Consider the following 20,100-nt stretch of genomic DNA (forward strand, 5'->3'; position numbering starts at 1 on the left):
TTGCAATTTGGCATGTTCATACGCTGTGGTGTTGCATGCAGTGTCTCGTGTTTTATTGTTTTATGAGGGAGTGTGAGACATTTTAATGAATTTGAAATGTTTTTGAATTTAGAGGTTCTGTGGAAAAAATAAAATTATGTATTAATAGGGTATGTTTAATATACAGCCGCATTATCCAGAAAACTTTTTGCTACGATTTCAAACAACTTTAATGTGTTAGAAGACTGGTTTTAATGTTTAATGAGGAGAGTAGACTAGTTTACTGCCAGAACATTGATATTGGTGTGGGTATTTTTAAAAGGAAAAAGTGCTCATCTTAGGGTTTTAATAAACCTGCAAAGGCTTAAGGAATATAGCAACAAATTACTGAAGCATTAAGGTGAACTTAGCAACTTGGAGAATAATTTCAATGTAAGCTTGGCAGATAAACTTACTATAATGTAGATGACACTTACTTGAAAAAGGGAGATAATACAACACACTTCAAAACATAAAATATCACTTGCAATGCTACTTAGTTGAGAGGACTGGGAAACGGTACATATTATACATGGTCGCAACAATAGAATATTTATCTGAGTAGCTAAAACAAAACTCAAAACAACAAACAGCAAGGTATTATATTAATAAGAACATGCTCCATTAGTATAACTACAAAACAAACAACATTTATTAAACATAACTTGTTTCTCACAGTGGTCATGGTTATCAGTATTATTTACCAATTATTTCATAGTCATAAATTCTCTATTCATAATCTACCTGATTTTCTCTTCTCCTGATGTCCAAATGCAACAACCTTTAATCACAGAGGACCCAACTATAAGCAACCTCATCTCATCTGGTTACAACAGTGGACGACATACACTCTTAACAATAGCTCATATAATCACATTAACTCATGAACATTTTTATCTAGAAAAATATGTAAAAGTAAGTTCTCTGAATGAAGACAGGTCTGGTCAAGTGGGACTGCTGGCTACTTTCCTAAACAATAAAATTTTCATACAATTTTTCGTTTTTCATTCTCTTCGTGTTGTTTGAAGCACGGACCTCGTTGCTGTCGTTTCCGTCATGCTGAAAAGCCTACTGAGTGCGAGAGAGAACCGAGAGAGCAAACAGCTTTATCAAAAACCAAACACCAAAAATTTAAAGGGCCACGACACTACCACGTGGACTTCTAGAACATTCGAGCAAGTACATGCGACAGTCTCAATATTAGCGATGAACTGTCGTGTGCACTTGTTGGCTGTCTGTTGCCATTGTGGGGAACATGCACAACACAGTAATCCTCGCAATCAGTGAGAATGGTAACCTTCGAGTCTCGCCAGCTGGTGGGTTCGTACCAGTTGAGAATCCCAAGTAAAAATGCCACTCGTTACAATATTATAACTGATTGGCCCATTCTGGTTGAAATGACGTAACTAAAGTGGAGATACCAAGAGTTAGTTAACGTCGAAATGAGCAAAATCCAATACAGCAGAACGATACTTGTGTCTCGCTCAGAAGCAGGCAAGCTTATCAGCAGTTACTTTATGTCTCTCACAGTTGGAATTCAGTACAGTCGTCACTGGGAAATATGCAGCACCGTCCAGATAGCAGTTTATTATTTTTAGATGTATTGGCTTTAATTTTTTGAGATCTGACGTCTGAACTTGGCTACACGAAGATAGAGAGTTGTGTGCTCCTGCGTGACGCAGGATGGGACGTGCGTGCCGTGCTTCTTGCATGTCACGTCGGGAAAAGACGAGTACAGCCCCGCTAAGGAGATTGCTGTGGCAGAGGCAGCAGTGTTTGCCGAATCACTTGTGTCGTCTGGCAACATCAGTTTTAATGGATTGTGGCCTTTATGCGTGTTCTTTTTGTAACTATACCAGACTTTGTCATTCCTTGGAGGGATGTGGCAAGTAGTGAACCTCACCAGTACATGCTGTCACAGCTGTGATCACATTCTGACAAGGCATTTTCAAGAAGTAATTAATACAGTTTTATAGTCAGGCATTTGCTTGAAATAGCTTCTGCACAGGTGTATGATCTGTGAACATGGATGTTAACAGAGCTGCTGCAAATAGTTCTTGTGAACCACAGCCTGTCACTTCATATATAAGGTATTTTGTTAACGAGAACAGGAATGTAAGCCTCTCGGGCACATAGTCACATTTTTATGTGCCAGAATTTATTATTTACTAAAATTTTTTAATTACAATACTGTAAAAAAACCCTAAACTTGCACTGCATCTCTCGTTGCTTCAGAAACTTAGTGCAAATGTTTGTGCATACATTGTTCTCGGACAAGCAGAATTAATACTGATGAAAATCACATTTTTTTTCTTTCTAAAATTGCAATATATCAGTTAACAATGCTGTCCACTGTGTCATACGGGACTCCAAGTTTAGGTTTGAAACCGAGATAGCTACAAGTGTGTACAGATTTGACATGAAAGCTAATATTAATTGTGCAAGTGAGCCTCATTATAAGTATTTAAGCAGATGTCAATAACGGTAGATGTGACACTGATTCTCGATAGAAATGAAATTAAATAAATTATAAACTCAGGTAACAAAAACATCAAGGCTTGGTTTCATATGCAATATAGGCTATTTGATTTTCTTGTTATTATTGTTATTTGACGGCTTTTCCTGTAAATTTATCACGAAAGCTCTATTACATTTCATGTTTCATCTAAAACTTTCGCAACAGATATTTACTAACATTGGCTGTAAATGTCACAAAAGTATTTATAATTACATCACTTGTGTTACATTTTACAGCTCGAAAATACAGTTTAGTAATTGACAGGTGAGAACATTTGTGACCAAACAACAAATGCAAGAAATACTTTTTCCGGAAAATCTCATGATGAATTGTAATGATAAAAAAATGTTTTAATTGTTTATTAAAAATTTATTTAATACAAACGACTATGTTTAATTATTTTAAACCTTATTTATCATTTTGGACCATTCAAAATGAAAATTTTGCAGCAGAAGTATTTAAAATGTGATTTTATGATCTATATAAAAAAAAACCTTCACTAAGGAAAGTGATTATACTATAAGCCTTACTTACTTGAACGTAACTCTAATGTACTCAGTGAGATAAACTGTGTGTTTGCAGAGGTCTCTTAACAAATTAAACCCTCAAGTTATTAAATATTAGGTGGTCAACATGTTGCGCCCTCTTTCTGCGGCCGAGCTGTCACAATACGGTGCACAGAGCAATGCTGGAGTCGCTCCAGTGATCCGAGTAACTACACTAGACCTTTTGTAAAATTACCGTCTTGAAGCTAACAGAATAAGAAACAGTATTTATTCGGATGAATTTTACGTTGATTACTTTTGTTTTTAAGATAATCCAATTTTTATTTCCATGACTCAGGCAAAACTATAAATTTATTTCATAACTTAATCAAATTGTATTTTATTTTTAAAATAAAAATTTGCTGGTTTTTAACATGGTTATTGACAAAATTGTTTCTATAGTTTTTTGGGTTTCTTTATATAGAGTCTACTGTAAAATTGCATTAATAAGACCCATTTTAATGGAACCCTGTAAGATTCTGTCATCTAGGACTTAACTATACTTTATCTGTGTATACCACGGTAAAACTTATGTACAGCCGACTCTTCCACAGAGCAAAAATTCAGCTGTGAACAATTTTTCATAGGTTGTGCATTTTTTTAGGTCTTCTTTTCTTGCACGTGCCAAACACAATAACAGTTCAGGAAACACAGACCACGAGATGCACAAACACAAACCTGTGAAAAAAATTTTCAAAGCTAAATTTTTGCACAGAGTTGACTATGCTTAGTAACATACCAAAAGTTTACCACCGTACACCTTGTGGATCACACTGAAAACATACATTGAATTCCTTTATGACAGCGCCTTTCACCCATTCATTAAAAATTTTCTCATAAATGCAGTTTCTATCGTATACTATCTGTAAAACTCTTGAAATAATCTAGAAACATTATTCTACACAACCATGTAAAAAAAAAAAAAATTCAAGGTTGAATAGTAAAGATGAAATAAAAATGGTAAAGATTTTGATTATGTGTTTTTTAAATGAGCCATATAAATAAAATTATTATATACATTCAAATGAAGGGCCCAACATGAAAATTATTTGTCTTCATTAGGCTTTAAGATGGTGTGGTTTTAAAGAGTCTAGTTTTATTAGTTGGATGGCTCGTAGCCTGAGTGACGGAGTGTGTGCTGTTCCATGGCGGTACTCCGGTCTCAGCAAGCCGGAGCAACGTGCCTTACACGCGACCTTGGTGACAATGTTCCGAAGGTAGTGCTGCGAATATATTACCTCTATTCGATTCACTATAGTTGAGTTAAATTAACGCAAGTAAGATAATATTTTAATTTTTTCTCTTATGATGGATTTTTGATATGGCTCCACAGAATTGCAGTGAACTTATTTTTTAGAACTTGTTAACAGAAAACCCTAAAATCCAAGATTAATAATTATGTATCTATAAAAAACTTAGGTCAGCATTCCTTCTCCTAAAGCATGATTTAATTTATTTTTAATTTGAATGGTAACTGTTTGGAGTAGGAAAACGAGGATTACCAATGAGGTTTAAAGTTATATATTCTAGGGATTGAACATTTGACCTTATATTTTGAATGAGGGATATCATATGAGAATATGTTTTCATTGTGTAAATTATCAAAAACAAATAGCTTTGAACAGTTTTACTCCAGTTGTGCATTTTTTGATCTTCGTGTCCTGCATGGGCCGAACAATAGAAAGTCTGGCTTGGACCGGTTATCGCATCACCGGTTATCGCTGCAAGGATACGGACAGGGGTTGAGAGAGACTTCTCTTTGTGGCCTGTTTTGCTCTTGTCTGCTCTGTGGAGAGAGAGAGAGAGAGACTGAGATAGTTTTGTAAGACCTTCCAGCGATGCCTGCCAGATGGCAGGCCTCAGAGCTGCGACCTTTGACAACCTTCTCTCGCAGAAGCTGTCTCACCACTAACTTGTTGTATCTGACGCCAATTTTCAGCTTATTCTGACGCAAGACTGGTTTTTTACCCTGCACCAATCCCCTTAAGTTTCCGTCACAATCACGGTGCCTGTTCTAAGAGCAACTTGCCTTCGGAAACTCCTATCATCGCTCCAAGGCCTGTTCCAGATCCTCCTCTAGCTGCAGCACACGGCTGGAAGGCACTTGGAAAGCCAGTATGGCAACGAAAACATTTTCATCTTTCAAAAAAATGATGTGAAGTATTTAAATAATAAAATCAAAAGTATAATTTAACTAGAAATATGAAGAGTATGTTATCATAATTTCTAAGCAACTTTGGGTGAATGTGTGTGTGTTTCATGTTTATTTAGAACGTTTGTGATAAGTAGTTTTCAGCTCTTAGAGTCCAGTGTAGCTTACATAAATCTTATTTTTGTATTTTATATGTTTACTTACTCATTATCTTGTATATTATTTCTCTAAACTGTTTTTCTGTCGGTCCGTGAGATCTTCCTTATTCCTTTATCATATTCCATGATTTACCTCTCATTTTAAAGCTTCTCATGCCGGCTAATTACAAAAATAGACCCACGGTGTAAAAATGTATTGCTTCTCTTAAATTTGAGATTTTAAATCATCTAAGAAGAGATTATTTAATGGATACGTCGATTTTTCGATAAATACAATTCGGATATCCACTTGAAACATCAGCTTTTACATATTTATTTTTTAAATTGCACTTCCGTCATAATAAACAGAACTTTTTATAAAGAAATCTTAGAGGATCCTTCAAATTAACCAAACATTCCACCAAAAAACTACTTACCCAAATTTCTGGCATGTCAGACTTTTCTTATAAATAAGTACTTTTGAAATTACTGTTGATATTTTGTATCACAAACATAACCTACAAACATAACCTCTTACATTTACTTTTCATAGTATCAGTTAGATACGTACAACAAAAAAGTGAATGATGATCACATCATCACTTCCAACATTGTATTTAAAGAGCTTTTGTAAACGCGTATATTATTGGTATGTTTGAAAATAATACTTCTGTAAAAAAAAATTTGTAATAGCTATTTGTACTGATGTGTTCAATTGCATGTCTTCCTTTGTACCAACACCCGTTTACTTTTTTCTATTCTTCTTCAAAATGTCAATTCTCCCAAATTTTTAAAGAATGGAATGCCACACAAAATGATTTGGTGCGCACTGCGGAATCCCGCACGGGTCAACTAGTTTCTGTACAGTAGGTACCTATGTTATTGTCCAGTGTTAGTTGATTTTTTATTATAATGTTTTTCTTAATTAAGTTTTTTCGCCTATTAATAAAACCATATCTAATTTTACACATGTTTAGTTTTATTATCTTATTTTTGGAAGTTTTTGCATGCTTATTTAGTAATAATGTATTTTATAAGATGTGGTTACATGCATGACTTATGTGACAAGATTTTTTAATTGGATAACTTTTGACTATTCACACTAAAAAAATTTTGCCAACTTAGCAAATTATTTGCATTTAATTAGCCATACGTATTTTAAAATAATTTGCTAAGTTAACAAAAATTTTTTTTTATTGAATGACTAGCTATATTTACTGGATTAAAAATTTTTTTCTGCATAATTCTTCCAAATAATTTTTTCCCCTATAATTTGATTTTTTTGAATATTGTTATCAATAGTAGGGTTATTTATGATTGCATAGCAAAATATTTTATTCATTCACCATATCTAATAATATGGTGCAGGATGGAGATATTAAAACTAAAAAAAAGGCCTAAGTACAACTCAAATTAATCCACTTTATATTTTTTTCTCCCAGTATTAGAGCAGTGACTATCAACTGTTCTCAGCTTGAGTTGAGTTCTGGGACATTCTGAATAATAAAAATAATAACCCGAAACAGGCTGCATCCCCTTTAAAAGCTCACATGTTTAAACACTCAATTGAATAGGCATAACGTGGATTAGTGGTATCATCGGTTACTTCACGTAAATCGTAACAATGCCATCAGCCCTTCCTCCAATTCTTTGTCTCTTGTGATTTGTGCTGGTTTCCAAATCACCTTAGAGGAAATCCTCAGGTGGTATAGCACTCAATTCATTTAACTATTTTTTTTTTATACATGGTGAGTTTCCCCAAGAACCCATTCATCCATGTTAACAATAAAAAAGACATTGCTGATATAACTTTAACGAGATGATGTTTAAAGGTAACTCATAAATATCTTCTCTCAGGAGGTCTGTGAACAACTGATGCATTTTCTCCAGATGTCTCACAGCTGGTAGTTCTTCATCTCGTCTCTCGTTGACGAGACGCCTGTCTTCAGCCTCTGCCGCCCCTTGTTGCTCTCAGTTAGCTTCCGGAGCAGCGACTGTGGTCGGTGCAGGTCAGGCTCATGTTTCAGTGATCAGTGGGTGGAACAGCCAGCTTCAAGTGCCTTGCAATGGTATGCAGAGTGCCACTTTAACAAATGAAGAAAACAAAACATTAAAAAATCTAATACAAATATTTATAACCTTTAATTGATTTAATCAACCAAACATACAGTTGTATTGGCAGAGAAATAACAAAAAGTTTAAACTAAATATAAAATAACCTACCATTAGTGCTGCAGGGATCGAAGTCAGCTAGAAAGGCTGAAGAAGTGCTTATTCACATTTTTACTCCTACGAAATTACCGTTTTTTGAACAATATGTTTGTTTACATTTTTAATTATGTCTCGGCAGTGTTACCTTTTGTTTCGAACACTACATTTTCACAATTTTAAGACTCTGAGGATATTTATTTTGGTTATATAGCTTGGTTTTATGTATTAAAGGACCATTTGAAGTTTCAACAGCATTTTCAATTGGCATTATGTGTTCGCTGCTGTCTTGGCGGTGTGACATTCAAAAGTTTAGACTACCTATTTGATTGTTTGAATCCGAGCGTCAGGCTTGTTGCATCATGGGAATCAGGATGCTGGAGAGCTCCTGGGCTCCAGGTCTGTAAGAGTAGGCGTCACCTGTGTCAGGTGAGAGTTTACTGGACCGCATTACGGTTAAAAGTTAACTGTCGCGAGTGACGAGTAGTGTTGTTATGGAAAGACAGAGACCTTTTGTGTGATGATGTTGGCTTATTTTGTGTAAAGGTGTGAATTTTTCGATGGTTCATACATGCGGCATTTCAAGGTAGGCCATCTTGAAAAGTTGTTGAAGTCTAGTTTAGCACAGAATCTGGTGACGTTACCACATGTTTGTTCCCTGGTCACATGTTTAGTGATTGAAAACTTGCATTCACGTGTCATAAAAGCTTTGGCGCACATATTGAGAAAAACTTTATTTGGTTGATTCTGCCTTAGTTATATAAAACAGCCACTAAAAATACTGCGCTATCAAATATTACAGGTTCAGTAGTCCGAGATACAGGATTACTGTGCAGTACTGACCTGAACTTTGCCGAGCATTGAATATTTTTATATAAAATTACACTAAGATAATTTTTAAAGAAATATGAACTATATAATTTTTTATTTGAGAACTATTCTGCAAGTGATAACATTTGCATAGTTTTTGTCCATCATATTGGCCATGCTAGGTAGATATTTCTTATTCCAGCTAAATTATTTTTCCCAGGAAATGATTGGAATGGCTTTCATATTTTAATATTATTAACACTGTGTCCATGTATGAGTTGTAAAGTGTTCATGTCTTGTTTTTTAATACATTCAATTTAACTTTTTTCTATCAATAAATCGGAAATATTATTTATTTTAATTCCTTTTTTGTCAAACTTCCATTATGTCATGTTATCACAAGTAACATAATAAACAAAAAAAAAATATCGAACAACTCTTAACAGCTATTGATTTAGTGTCTTTTACAGTTGTTGATAGGTCAGTCGAGTAAGGTGTTTTCGCTTGCACTAGGTTTACCATTTTACAGTTAAATTAAACCACCCTCAACATCTGTGTATTTTAATCCTTCTTTTATTTTCTCAGCATGATACTAGGTGGGGGAAAAGTGCTATCATGGAAAGCTGCAAGTAAGATTGTAGTAGCACAAATCTACCAACGTGTCTTATACAATATAGCTTACAGAGCTGGATTTTGAAAATATTTTTTTCTTCTCTCTTGCGATTTGTAGGGTTGATTTATGATTGCACGTAAATCTAATCACAGAAGTGCTTTCTACAGTCTTTTAAGTTAACCTTGGAAACTGCTGTGGTTGGGATAGCAAATCACCCTGGTGATTGAGACAAACTTTACCACAACGAAGTTACAAGCAACACTTAAAAAAATTTTTGTTCAGGGAAAATTATTTTGATCAAATCATATAAAGTGTTCTAAAATCAGCAAAATTAAGTTATTAGTTTACAGCATAGGCAGCTTCATTGTCACACAGCATACCTAAAATAAAATATGTTTGTAAAATTAATGAGGATAGTTCTCAGTATTACATACACACATATATCAAGGAAGCAGACACGTATAATAAATTTAGCTAACTCAAAAACTATGGAATTGTTCGTAAGTTTTTCTTTTCCCCTGCAGGATGACGTCCAAAATTAAACTAGTTGGAATCAAGTTTAGTGAAAGTGAAAATTGCTGTGCTTGAGATTTTATACGTGTTGTTAGATGAATGACTAGAGACACAACCACGAGGTGGTTTTTCTGGCTCCAGGATAGACTCCACTGTTTATTTACAGTCCATCCACTTTATGGTGCCCGATGGCTCATACCAAGATCAGAGATTTCCATCCTTGAGAGTGGGCAACATATGATTACATCAATGATACGTCTGCATTTTTCTCCAAGCAACTGATAAGTTAATGTCTACTTTCCTGCAGAATTCCTCCACGGAGTGCTCATGATTTTGTCAATATAATCGGTTTATTACACAACTAGCCGTGATGAGGACAGAAACAACACTCACTGACAAAGAGTCGTTAACCTCGCACTGACGTTTCCACTGCAAATCCAGCTGAATCACAGCATCATTGAGGGCGGCCACCATTGGTCATCATATTACCACTTTGCAAAATTAAAAAAAAAATACTGAAAATACAGGTATTTCCTAATCATAAATGAAAATTAATTAACAATGGGAAGAAAAATTGGAAATTAAACGTTTTACAATTACAATTCTTTCATTAGCCCACAAAACCTAAAATATTTTCAGTTAAACAAATTTTTACAGTGTTTTAAATGAAATTAACCTAACCGAACAAACTTTTCAAAATGTTTTGCATTATTTTAAATGTATACCAAAACAACTGACAGTTTATTTTATTTGCAGATAATATAATTCTTTGAATATCATATTCAGGGCCGGATTTAGGGGAGGGCAACTGGGGCGAAAGCCCCGGGGCCCCCACAATAATTTCATATAATTTTTGTCTCCGATTATATTTATGTATGTTTTTTAAATACTAAGAGAATCTACTTGATTTCACAATAAATTATTTATTGGAAAACTCGACTGAAAAAATTTGGGACCAGGGGGCCTCCGCTCCTCTGTTGCCCCGAGGCCTCCAGACCTCTAAATCCGGCCCTGATCATATTGCTGCATTTATAGAAAAATGTGTGCGTGGAGTTCATGCACGACAGAAGTGAAACTTATTGCTTATGAGGTGCAGATAAGAGTGTTTTTTTTAATTGAATGAACGATAATAACTGGATGGATGCAGGAATGATCTCAAATGAAAAAAATACCTTTTTTCGCAACCTGTACTCTCGCATCAGTTCACTGGCACCACTTTTGACAGTTTATTCCCACGTTGCTTTTTATAATACCTCATATGAGCTTCTGGCATTTTATTATTTTTAGGCATGATGTTAAAAAACTCTCCAATCGAATAAATGGAAGAACAAAAAAAAAACACTACAATCAAACACAAATTACACTTATAATGTTTATCTCTCGTCCTTTTGACATTTTAAATCACATTTTCCACATACCAAAAATAAATTACACTTATAAATCTAACCATTTAATTCTATACATCTTTTTTTTACATTTTCAATCACACTATTCACATAAAAATGAATGCTACATATAAAGTTAATTGCACAAATCAGTTACTCTTTTCCACACAAATAAATAGTAGATATTTTACATAAAATAAAAGAAATATGTTAGCTTCAATTGTTAGCTGTTACGAAAACTGAGAAGTAGACAAAACGCAAGCAGCATTACGAAAATTCCGTAGCATCACAGCTGCATCATTTCTACCTCTCCTCTGCCGTCTTCCCATTCGACCACTAGTGCATCCGTTAGAGTGGCGTCACCGCTGACGCACTCTCCTCCTCTACCTGTTCCCCCACCATTTACCTAACTATTTCCCTCATAAAATCAGAATTTTCGTAATGCCTGATAGTTGAAGCACCCTTAGCAAAGAAGATTCACTTCAATAATCACAGTAATTTATAAAAATTGAAAACACTATTTATTAATTTTTTCTCTGCATAATTCGTGACTGTAGACCGGTAACGTCTGAGAGACCTTAAAAATTGCCTAAGCATTCACGCTCGTTCACACTGTACTGCTTTTCGACATTGCAGAATTGAACACTTGCATACTCGATTACCTGGGGCTCGTCATCAAGCTATAGGAGTACGGCGCCTATGCCCTCCTGACGTGTCCATTTGGACTATCAGCTGCTTACTGGGGTTGATTCGAACCAACGGGTGGCATTGCCGAAAATGGCTCTTCAGTTGGTCAAATGCACGTTGGGTCTCCTCGGTCCACCGGAAGGTCTCTTTGTGGACAGCTGCTCCATCAAGGGTACCGTTAGTATGGAAATCTCCAGGATAAAGGCACGTAGCCAGCTGGCTAGTCCCAGGAATGGCTGGAGCTGTTTTCTCGCGTGCGCGGTGGGTCATTGATGGTAATTATGTCCAGCTGCTTGTCGGTTGGGCTGTTCCCTTCTGCACTTACAACTAATCTGAGAAAATCTAGTTTAGTTGTTCCTAGATGGCATTTTTCGTGGTTTCAGGTAAGTCTGTGTCTGGCAAGGCGTTCCAGGTCTAAGGCTAGTTGATGTGCATGCTCCTCCCATGTTGTCGCCCTTAGCCTTGACTACTGGGCCTACTAAAGGCAACAACTCCCACCCCGGCCTAGGGTCACTTTCAAAATGCACACCATAATGGGAATATTCGTCAAAAGCCCTAACTTCATGTAAAATGCAACCCATGCTAAATGGGACAAGTTAATGCATAATATCAAATTAAACAGCACTGTAAAACCAAAGCAGGATAGTGTCCTGAAGTAGCAGCATAAATTAATTAAAATACCAAAATAAAAATAAAATATACATCTTAACATCCATTTATTTAAGTATTTAAAAAAAATACACAATATGTAATTTGCAAAACGGCAAATTATGATTATACTGACTTTCGTGTGTGTCATGTCTTTTCATTGTACTTCGCCCGATGGGCTGCGATTCTGGTTGCCCGACCTAACACACATCGGCCATTCGGTCCTGCACCAACAACAACAACCTAATCTATCTACACTTCCGGCCTCCACACTTCTTGGCATGGCTGCCAACCTAGAACTATTGCACACATACACTACACTCCTTCCCTCCAAGAATCATTCACCCTACTACATTAACAATTCGGTTCTTTCTATAGACACAGAACATAGTCATTGAATTTCTTTGGCTTCTTTCTGACACGTGATGACATCTGCTTCGCTGCCACTGGTGCCGTTCCCAGCTCCGGGTCCTGTTCTCTTGAGACAGGAACATCCTGTAGGGTGAACTGTAGACTCCTGTGCAGTTCATCTGCTGGAGGCCCCCACCACCCCTGGTCCTGTTCACGGGGTGTAGAAGCCCCCTGTATGACGGCTTGGGAATGGCTCTGCCGCTCCCTTGCCCCCGGCCCGCTGGGAAAAACTCCCTCTCTTGGATGCTTTTGATCATCCAATGCGAAACCCAAAAAAGGCTCCGCACTGTCTCCTTGCGAGACCAGCTGGGCTTCTTGTTGTAAGGGCGGCGTTATCGCCAACCCTAGGGTTCCTTCTTGTCCAGGCCTGCTACAACCTCTGCTGCTTCTGGATGCACCCCTGACTGAAGTGCGCCGCAGTAACTGGTCAATATATCGTCTGGTGATCAGCCCTCTGTCCTCTTGAACCTGGTAAGTCACTGGGCCTTCCCTCCGCAACACAACCCCTGGGACCCACTTAGGGCCGGTAACATAGCTGCGAATTAGTACCGCGTCACCTTCTTGGAATAACGTCCAACGTTAACCCACTTCTCCCTGTATCCCCCATCGATCTCTTGACCTAATGAATGGGGAGACAACTTGTCGAAACATGTACGCAGTGTACGGCCCATTAAGAGCTCTGCTGGTGTTTTCCCTGTCACCGTACTGGGAGTTGTGCGCACCGCAAATAACATTCTCTGTAGTCTAGTAGTCCAATCCCCTGATTTTAACTTCCTCAACTTATCCTTGACCGTCTGGACCATTTGTTCTGCTAGCCCATTACTTGCTGGATGATATGGAGGTGCGTAACGGAAGGTGATGCCGTTCCTTTGCAAGAATGCCTTCATTTCACCCGATGTAAAGGCAGTTCCATTATCTGACACCACCATGTCCGGGATTCCATGGGTGCTAAAGATGCCTCGCAGCTCCCGTACCACGGCTGCTGATGATACTGTTGGCACCAGCTTCACCTCAGGCCATTTCGAAAACGCGTCCATCACAATAAGGAATGTTTTCCCTTGAAACGGGCCAGCAAAATCCACGTGCAGACGAGACCATGGTTTCTGAGGCACACTCCAAGCTGAATGTGTCTTTTCCGGGGCTCTCCGTTCTGACTGACAGGTCTCACAGATACTGACAACATGCTCTATTTCACTGTCAATTTTTGGCCACCAGAAGTAACTCCGTGCTACAGCCTTAGATCGCACGACATCATCATGTGATGCATGTAACCTTTGTAGCAGATCTTCTTGTAATTTGTGTGGAATCACCACCCGTGTTCCCCACAGCAAACAGTCCCGATAAACTGCGATTTCCACCCTTCTATTCCAATACGGTCGAAACTTCTCCTGTGGTAACTCCTGAGGCCAGCCCTGTAACACAAACTGTTTGACCTGTTTGAGGACTGGATCTTCCATTGTGGTCTGTGCGACTGCATGAGCGTCTAAGGGTGCTTCTGGCATTTCCTCCAACATAAGTACTTCTGCCACTCTTGGAATGGGCTGGTCTTGTCGAGATTGCGTAACCCTACTTAAGGCATCTGCATGTCCAATCTGCACCCCCGGCCGGTATGTGATTGTATAGTCGTACATGCCTAACAGCAAGCTCCAGCGTAGCATACGCGATGACAAAAATATCTGGAGTCGGGCGCCGTGGATCTAACAATCGCAGTAATGGTTTGTGGTCTGTTATAAAGGACCTGCCTGCCAAATACTGCCGAAATTTTGTCACTCCAAATATCACGGCCAAAGCTTCTTTATCGATTTGAGCATAGTTACGTTCACATTTCTGTAATGTGCGAGACCCAAATGCTACTGGCCGTTCCTCTCCATTGTCCATGACGTGTGCCAAAACCGCACCAACTCCATATTGTGATGCATCGCAGGTTAGCACCAAAGGCCGTGAAGGATCATAATGCACCAATACACTGTCTGCCTGTAAGAGCTCCTTGGCCTTGGTAAATGCACTAACATGTTGTTCTCCCCACTCCCACGCAGCATTCTTTTCGAGGAGCCGGTGTAGTGGCTCCAGTACATTTGCCTTGTTTCCCAAAAATCTCTCATAAAAATTCAGTAACCCTAAAAATGCCTGTAGTTCTTTTACATTACAGGGCTCTGGCACATTGGAAATAGCTTTCACTTTGTCTTGCGTAGGGTGAATACCCTCAGCATCTATCTTGTATCCCGAAAATTTTACTACTGTTGATGCAAACACACATTTAGCTTTCTTTAATCGCAATCCAGCTTTTTCAATTCGAGAGACCACCTCTGTTACTCTAGCCCAATGTTCCTCTTCATTTGGACCTGCTATCAACACATCATCCAGCAGTACCACAACACCACTTACCCTGGCTAATAGGGTTTCCATCAATCTTTGAAATACTGCTGAGCCACTACTCACTCCAAACTGCAACCTATGAACCCTAAACAGGCCCTTAATTGTGTTGACCGTTAGCAAATCCGCTGTTGAGTCGTCAACTCGTACCTGAAGATAGGCCTCCTACAAATCTAATTTTGTGAAGTATTTTCCTCCTGCCAATGATGCCAGTGCTTCGTTGATCGTCGGCATGGGATAACTCTCTGTCCTGCATACAGTGTTTACTGTACCCTTGTAGTCTGCACAAATTCGTATGGACCCATCTGCCTTCATTATTGGCACAATTGGGGTTGCACATGCAGAGTAAGGGACAGGCTCATAAACTCCTCTTGCCACGAGTTTGTCAATTGCCACTCCTACCTTTTCTCTGATCGCAAATGGCACTGATCAACTTTTTCTAAAAATAGGCTTGGCTTCGTCTTGAAGGGTGATAGTTACTAGTGGACCATTGTACTGTCCCAGATCACCATTGTCGAACACGCTAGGATATCGTAATAGTAGTTCCCGGACCCACCTGTTTTCACCTTGCACTGACTTTGACCCATTTACATCGACCTCATTCATGTTCCCTCTGCCCTCTGCCACTGTAAATATACCTTCAACTGAAATACCCAAGGGCTGAAACCAATTTCTCCCCAATAAACTGGGCCCATTACCCGCAGCTACCAACAAGAAAGCCTCGCATTTCTGCCACTGCTCAATCTCACCTCAACCTTCTTAGTCCCTTTTACCGTCAACTGTACTTGTGACCACGTGCACAAAGCAATGTTACATCTGTCCAAGACTGGCCGCTCTGGCCACACCAACTTGTAGGTTTCCCAGCTGATGACTGAAAAACTGGCCCCTGTATCAACTTCCATGCTGTGATTATGGCCATCAAGCCACAGGTTTACAACCATTGGTGCTCTAGTCTTCAACTCCTGGAGGTTGTACAAACTATACATTGCCAACATGCCCTCTTGCTCTTGCTCCTGTAGGCCCATTGCCGTATCAGAAAGCACATGCGTCGTACCATTATGAACTGTTCCTCCCGTCTTTTTTTGTATGTTCCTGTCTGTGTTTATCTTCTTTTCCTTTATGCATGCTCTTTCTAAGTGACCCCGTCGTGAACAGTAACGGCATACAATGTCGACCGCCTCCTTGAAACTGAGCTTCGCCTTAGCCAACAAATTATGCTGTACCGCCCTGTCACGCACCCCACACACCAGCCGGTCCTGTAACATTCTTTCCAAATTCGGGAAGTTACAATGCGCACTGAAACGTCTCAACTCTGCTACATACACTGCTATACTTTCTCCCTCATTTTATCTCGTTTGAGAAACTTGTAGGTCTCCACGATCTCGCTGGGCTTCGGCTCAAAGTGCGCCGTGAGCTTTGTAAACACTTCACTCAGTTGCACCGCATCAGTTCCGTTAGGCGCGATTAAACACGTGACCAAGTCATAAAGCTCTGAACCACAAACTGTAAAAAACACCGCACGCTTTGCGTCGTCAGTTTCAATTTTATTTGCAATGAAATAAAACTGAATTCGTTCTCGATATGACTTCCACGTGTCCCGACCCGCCACGAATTCCCCAATCGCTCCGATGGTAGCCATACTTGCTACAGCTCCAGTATTATTATTCTCACCCGCACACCTACAAAATATCCTCATCGCCACTGTTATGTCTTTTCATTGTACTTCGCCCGATGGGCTGCGATTCTGGTTGCCCGACCTAACACACATCGGCCATTCGGTCCTGCACCAACAACAAAAACCTAATCTATCTACACTTCCGGCCTCCACACTTCTTGGCATGGCTGCCAACCTAGAACTATTGCACACATACACTACAGTGTGGTCATCAATTTAAACAAAAAAAAATAAAAATAAAAATACATTAAAAACTACATATAAATAATTTATCCCAAAAGGCTGCATGAATGATTTTACGCACGGGATAATACCGCACATATTCTGCCGACGTACACCGTCTGTCTTGTTGCCTGTGCGGGACTACTTACAGTCCAACAGCTGGAATATCGGACGTGAAACCCCCTCTCTCGCTGACGTCACGACCACACACCCATACATTAGCAGCACAAAAATGTCCTGGCCATATATTCAGTCTTATGTAGTTTATACTTAGACCTAAATACATTAAAAATAATTGTCTAACATTGTACACTGAAATAATAGCAGCATAAATCAGAAATATTAATTTTCTTGCAAATTGTGGTCTTCAGGCTGCGATAAACGGCCAGTAACTACCATTTCTTCTGAACCTAAATAAAAACAAATTAACAAACATAGTAAAATTATACTAAATAATTAACTGGTGCAGTGCATTTCATGTGTTCCGATCTGATAGTATCGGCCCTGACAGCGCCATCGTGGCCACATGGTTCCCCATACTGTCTTAAGCACACACACATGTCTGTCAATGAGGCTCTGGCTGTCCTGTCAACCTGGCGGGGGCGCTCACACATCACGCAATACATAGTGTTCAGTGTGAACAAGGCACCATTCTTAACCACGAGTTCATGTTCAGTCAGTCGCTGTCTGACATGGCTAGGTCTGGTGGCAAGGCTGGTCGATTGCCTCTCTATACTGCCCTGCGCGATACCGCAAGCCGTCCGACACACACACTGCCTTACGCAAAGCTGTCCACTGCGCCTGGAATGTGTATGACGTGATCACCGGTCACATGGTCTGCTCCGTACCGTTATCCGTGCCACTCGTCTGCTGTTCTCCGTGTTCTGGCGCACAACCGCATATCTCACCCGCTCGTTCGTACAGGTCTGGCAGTATTGGTAGCTGTTTAGTTATATCTCGTCCCATGGTCTTGGGCCCCAATTGAGGACTGGGCTAGAGGGCTTGATTTACTTCGTTACGAAAACTACCGTACGGGTGCCACCGTGTGAAAGGGCACACGGACCCAGCGGAGACTCCTCTCAGGTGTGATGTCGCCTGTGTGGGCACACCAACTGCCAAGACCTGGCCCGCTCTGAGCGTCGGGCATGCTTTAAGGATTAATGCAGTGGGCTCTCAGGGCGTCCCACATGCCACCATGCAGTAGGTGTTATACACTTGGGCACAAGAAGAAAGGAACATCATTTAAATCACATGTCTAGGTGATGACTCGGCCGGAGATGACGAAGGACTGGGGCGAACGAATGCTCTGCAAGGGCCACCTGGTGTCTCTCACGCTGAACCAAACTACCATTACGTTTTTATGATTGAATTGCAAGGGTTATTAAAAACTAGACACACAAAACACTTATGCAATTATTGCACACCTTCTTATGGCTAGAATGATTAAAACATATAGTAATTTAAAAATTAATATTCAAATAAAGTTTATCTTTGGCCGGACTCTGGTCTGCCTCGGGAATGTCCAGTACCATCTCTATTTTATGCAAAATTAAATATAAGATTTATTGAGCAAAATCCTCCCGTCCAATCTGCTGTACCACAAAACGCTTAGGATAAAAAAATTAAGGTTTACAATTTAATTTATAATTATGTAAGGGGACGGAGCACTGAAGCTACGGTGCCCTCTCGTGGGAGTCTCTGGCTGCCATTCAAACACCCATCACGCAGTACGCACACATACATGTCGATGGTGCAAATGCCAGGAAGGAGTTGTTTAGGGATGCCTTGGGACCGCAAAGGGAGCAGAGTCTGACCAGGCTTAAAGAGGCAAAGCCCCGGTCAACGTCAGGTGTATAACACACATAATAATCACCTTAGGAAAAAAATGTAAATTACATCGTTGACTTTTATTTGTAAATCCTCATCGTTGGCTGTTACCAGCATTATTTGAGATCATTCTGAGTTAAGTAAGGTTTTTATTTTGTGTGTGAGGTGGAAAAAGAGAACATCATACTTGAAGTATTTTGTTGCATACAGATGTGTACTTTTGTAAGTCAAGTTATTTAAACCATCAATATACTCAAAGATTATGGAGTCTAATGTTAGACATGTATTATGTCTGTCTTTCCAATTAGGACAGATTAAAGTTTTATAATTTTTTTTCGTTTTATTGGTAACAAAATTATTTTTTGGATAAATTTTTGTTAAGAATCAAATATTTCAATGTAAAATGTAGTTAGTTTGATTTTGAAATACTGATTTTTATTAGAGTGCATATTTGTGTGTTGTGCAAGGAATATTTTTTTCGTGTAATTTACTCACTCGCTTGATCATGGTTTATTTTTGTTTTTTAAATTAATTTACCATTTGTTTGGTTGTTTCCTTAAGTTTTAAAAGCATTTGTGAGTTGGGTCACGATTGTCCACGAGTCATGAGTTTGCTGTCTGAAGGAAATGGCTCCAAATATTATACTATGCTGAAACACAAGTTCTTTTTTTTTTTGAAATGTGATTTATTTGGACGTTCTCCAGTTATTAAAGAGGCATTCATAAAATAAGGTTTAGTATAGAATTATAATATAAATAATAATCATTATAAATAACATTGTCAGTACATCTGCCCCTTGAAAGAATCGCTGTTTGATTTGTGCAGGATTTAAAGTAAATACACCAACACATATGGGCTTTATTCGAAGTAGCGCGGTAATTAAATCTAAGTAGCGCTCTTTTTAAAACACACAAATTTTTAATTTCTTTGCAGGCCTATTGGCATTGGCACTGGTGTGACGTTAAACACAAAGCAAGGAATAAACAATATGATGAACCAAAAACAATATACAGTATAATCCCTATTATCCGCGCATGCTACGAAAAAATACAGCACATATGTAAATCTATATTTTATTACAAGTGAGCAAATTTGAACTCTACTGACAAGTGTATTGTGTGCAGTATACAGTAAAACGCCACAGGCCTTCTCAGAACTCACTCAGTAAGCTGGCATGCATTGCTATTTTTGTCTCTGTCACACTTTGTTTCTAGTCGTATGGTGAACACTTTTATGTTTACATTACTGAAATTTATCGTATGTTAATTACTCAGTAAAATACTATAATTTTAGCATCATTTAAAAATTATTGCTTTAATTGTAACTTTTACTGTACATAAATGTTTAGATTTTTAAGT

General features: G+C 38.7%; 1 protein-coding gene across 3 annotated transcripts in view; it reads left to right on the forward strand.

The window, feature by feature from the left end:
* The window catches only part of LOC134542095 (protein abrupt), a 92,846-nt gene that overhangs the window by 21,739 nt on the left and 51,007 nt on the right, over nt 1-20,100 (forward strand). The gene's annotated exons all lie outside the window — the stretch shown is intronic.

Source organism: Bacillus rossius, assembly GCF_032445375.1.
Source record: "Bacillus rossius redtenbacheri isolate Brsri chromosome 4 unlocalized genomic scaffold, Brsri_v3 Brsri_v3_scf4_2, whole genome shotgun sequence".
Taxonomy (NCBI): domain Eukaryota; kingdom Metazoa; phylum Arthropoda; class Insecta; order Phasmatodea; family Bacillidae; genus Bacillus; species Bacillus rossius.